At 43.0% G+C, this 4,597-nt stretch overlaps 1 pseudogene; it reads left to right on the top strand.

Moving 5' to 3' along the window:
* The first annotated feature begins 3,506 nt into the window (after positions 1–3,506).
* LOC122750900 lies at positions 3,507–3,884 on the top strand (annotated as a pseudogene).
* Positions 3,885–4,597: the final 713 nt, after the last annotated feature.

The following is a 4,597-nucleotide window of genomic DNA, read 5'->3' as shown; positions in this document are numbered from 1 at the left end:
ACAAGTTGACAAATCAAGGAGTTCCTTGTATCAGGCTTGACAAACTGGTGTTGCCAAGAGCCTACTTTACTCTTGCAACCCCAACAAGGGCTCTTATAATCAATCTGAAGATAGGGGCAGCAGTGGATAGAGCACTGGCCCTGGACTCAGGAGGACCAGAGTTCAATCCAGCCTCAGACACTTGACACTTACTAGCTCTGTGACCCTGGGCAAGTCACTTAACCTCAATTGCCTCACCAAAAAAAAAAAAAATCTCAAGATAGTTGGCACCATTCCCCCCCCCCCCCAAAAAAAGACTTTGATTTCAAGAACAAACATCTACTTTGTTGAACTTATAGGGATAGGAGTAAGATGTAATTAGTGATGGTAGTGGAATATCAAAACAATAATAATAGGATATTGAAATATAAAAAAAAAGGTTGGAAAGAACCAAAAACAGAACATGGAAGCTGGATCCTTGGGTACAGTCAGGAGTGATGCCTAAAACATGATTTTACTGTAAAGGCAGGTATATTTTCCTAGGGCCAGATATGGTGTTGGGCAAGACTAATAGAAGCTATCCATGCTTACAGAGGTATGAGAAGATCCCCCAAAGCTGGATGATGTCGCCCCTTGGGCAGAGTCAGGTGGGCTCTCCCATCCCAAACTGGCTGGTCTGCTCTGGCTAAGGCTGGCTAACCAGTAGACAAATCCATGAGTTTTTTATACAGTTTTTCTACATATAAGAAAAGGGGTAGTAGGTTTATTTGAGGAGAATGGCAGGGTGAACTCAGGCAATGCCTTGGGGACACCTAAATTTATGTATATGAAGCTGATGCCTAGAAGATATGACCAGTGGCTGTGACTCTGAAACTTATATGCTTCTTATGTTAAGAAAGGAGTTATTTTGGAGGGAGCTAGGTGGCACAGTGGATTAAGCACTGGTCCTGGATTCAGGAGGACCTGAGTTCAAATCTGGCCTCAGATACTTGACACTTACTAGCTGTGTGACCCTGGGCAAGTCACTTAACCCTCATTGTCCCACCCACCCCCCCAAAAAAGAAAGGAGTTCTTTTGCTGGGGGAGCAGGGCACTATCCTCTGCTGTATCCATTTCTCTGCTCTCTCTTTCCAATGCAACACTTTTTATGAAAGGGTTTCACACAGGTTTCACAAATCTAACACTTTATATCTGTGTGATCTTGGGCAAGTTATCTGCCCTTTGGGAGGCTTGTTACCACATTAGTAATGTAAGGGGGTTGAGCTCGATGACCTCTGAGATCCCATCCAATTTTAAACCTCTGGCTCCATGACCCAGAGCTATAGCATTTGAATCATGAACTGATGAATGTGTTAGGGTCCCAGAGGCCTGAGCAGAAGGCCCACTAGAGTCATTCTGTCACCTTGATAATGACTGCCTGAAATGCTACCAACAACCATGACATGGGCTTTACTCCATAACTGCTCATGTTTAGGTAAGAGTCACAGCTGTTTATTGATCTGTCTCCAAAAAATGGAGAAGGCCAAAAGGCAAGCAAACAACATTTCACTAGGCTGAAAGATCGGCTGAAGGTCTGAACTCACGGGAGTGGTGGGATCAACTAGCAATGGCATGATACCCCAGTCCATTATTTGGAATTTAAGTGAAGGAAATAAATCTTGATTTGAAATCTCGGTGCCTAGAGAGAACTCAAGTTAGAATGCCAGTCAAGTGCTACTTAGTAATTAATACTAAGAGATTAAAAGTTCAAGTTATCTACTGGTCTAAAAAAAAAGAGAATTGTCAGCACCCTACAAAGCTGATACAGCACAGGTCCCTAATGCCCATGGAAGAAAAGTTAGCAGAACTGGAAGACTAGGTGAAGAATCAGAAAATGGGACTCCAGCAAGTAAGTGGTCATTCCCCAATTGTTTGTGGGTACTTTCTCAAGATGAGGGTCCAAATAGGGAGGATTCAATGAAGATCTGGATGAAGAGGAAACTGCATGCTGATTCCCTCTTGGGAGTTGGTGGAACCTTCCAAGATAACCCAGTCTGAAAGGAACCGCTGATTAAGAGGAAGGAAGATAACAAGCATTTATTAAGCACCTACGATGTGCCCTGGTACTTTACAAATGTATTAAGGACTTTACAAATATTACCACATTTGATCCTTGCAACAATCCTGGGAGGCAGGTGCTATTATTATCCCCATTTTACAGTTAAGGAAACTGAGGCAGACAGATTAAGTGACCTGTCAAGAGTCACACATTGGAAGTATCTGAGGTTGGATTTGCACTCTGGTCTTCTTGACTCCAAGACCAGTTCTCTATCTACTACACCACCTAGCTAGAAAAATGACTCAAGGATAAAGAGGGGAAACTGGTATGGGGGCTGATCTAGGATCTTCCAATACTGGAATGTAAACATGCAAAACCCCCTGATTCCTGGCAGGCTTGTTTTACTCTGCATGGCACAAAGAGAGGAGACAGCAAGGTTCCAGAGAAATGGTAAGACAGAACGATCTAAACAGAGTTGCAGTTCCTGCATGGGTGTAAAGAAATGGGCCATGGGGGCAGCTAGGTGGCTCAGTGGATAAAGCGCTGGCCCTGGATTCAGGAGGACCTGAGTTCAAATCTGGCCTCAGACACTTGACACTTATTAGCTGGGTGACCCTGGGCAAGTCACTTAACCCTCATTGCCCTGCAAAAAAAAAAGTGGGCCACACTTCCTGATATTGAACTGTGTCCCCCTCCCCCTTTTCAGAGGCCATTTGTGAAATTTCATCAAGGTATATCTATTGCTTTGTTTTAGAAATCCTCCATATTGTTTTATTAATATTATTAATAATGATTATAGTTACTGGCATGTATAAAGTATACTTGTAAACTACTTTGCAAACCTTTAAACTTCACAACAACCCTGTAAGGAGGTTCTACAGGTGTTATTATCTCCAATTTACAGGCGAAGAAACTGAGGCTCAGAGAGGATTAAGTACATGTCCATGGTTAGACAGATGTTGGACATGAGCCAGTCTTGCTGGCTTATGTTTTAGGAATGTATAAGCTGGGGGGAACTAGGCAGCACAGTGGATAGAGCACCAGCCCTGGAGCCAAGAGGACTTGAGTTCAAATCCAGCCTCAGACACTTGACACTTACTGGCTGTGTGACCTTGGGCAAGTCACTTAACCCTCATTGCCCAACCCCCCAAAAAGGAATGTAAAAGCTAACTTTAGATGACTCTTAAAAGTCAACTTTTAATAGTTTCACAAGAAACTGAATGGGGGTTTGAGCCCAAGAAGAGGAATTATACTCATTATCCAAAAATACCTGGATGAAGAGGAAACTACATGTTGAATCCCTCTTGGGAGATGGGGAAACCTTCTAAGATAACCCAATCTGAAAGAAAGGAGCCTCTGATAATACAAGAGGAAGGGGGAAAGGAAGGGGAAGGGAGGAAGAGAACAAACATTTATTAAGCACCTACTATGTGCCTAATAACTTTACAAATGTTTTGGTGTTGTCCTTTCCAACCTGGTCCCAGGCAGGATGGCTTCTGCAAAGAAAGCTGGAGAGAAAAAGAAGGAACGTTCTGCCATCAATGAGGTGGTGACCAGAGAATACACCATCAACATTCACAAGCGGATTCGTGGAGTAGGCTTCAAAAAGTGAGCTCCTCAGACTCTCAAGGAAATCCACAAATTTGCCATGAAAGAAATGGGAACTCCAGATGTACGCATTGACACCAGACTCAACAAGGCTGTTTGGGCCAAAGGAATAAGGAATGTCCCGTACCATATCTGAGTGCGTTTGTCCAGGAAACACAATGAGGATGAAGATTCACCAAACAAGCTGTATATCCTGGTTACTTGTGTGCCTGTCACCGCTTTCAAAAGCTTACAGACAGTCAATGTAGATGAAAACTAAATTAAACTTTATTTAAAGAAAATTATAAAATGCCAGCTGCTAAAAAAAAAACCAAATATTATAGTGTTGGGCAGAATCCATGTAAATCTAGTCTTCGAGTAGGGTGTGGATTATGCTGACTTTAGCTGTTGCGGAGTATGAGCAGAACCATGATTGTGTTACTTTGGGGAGTTTGGAGGGTGACAAAGGCTTCTGAAAATCATGTCATAACTAGGAAATCTGCAAGGGCCATCTCTGCTTTTCTTTGCTGTTGCTTCTGTCACTGCTCCACTGAGGTGGGACTGGAGCAGGCTGCAGTTTATCTGGGAACTCTAAAGGCAAAAAAAAACTGTTCAGATACAAGAAAAATAAGGAAATTAACTAGTGATCACCAAATATGACCAAATCACTTGATCTGGATTATGATGGACCTTTTCATTGAAGAGCTGTTGATGTTTGTCCTTCATTCTCAAAGAAGACATCATCAGGGTGATGTCATGACTCGAACTGAATTGGATTTAGGTGAAGGGGGGGTGGTATGCAAGATCACCAACCTCACTTTCTCCCCCAGAGTCATCTGGGTCCAGTGGCAAGAAATATATCAGGATGACAGGAGATGACCCCGGATGTTTGAGGCAATAGGGGTTGTTACTTTCCCTGGGGTCACACGGCTAGTAAATTTCAATTTTCTGAGTGTGGATTTGAACTCAGGTCCCCCTGAATCCAGGGCCAGT

This window comes from Dromiciops gliroides, chromosome 3 (assembly GCF_019393635.1).
Source record: "Dromiciops gliroides isolate mDroGli1 chromosome 3, mDroGli1.pri, whole genome shotgun sequence".
NCBI classification, from domain to species: domain Eukaryota; kingdom Metazoa; phylum Chordata; class Mammalia; order Microbiotheria; family Microbiotheriidae; genus Dromiciops; species Dromiciops gliroides.
Note: the sequence above shows the minus strand (reverse complement) of the source record. Positions and strands in the feature narration are given on the sequence as shown.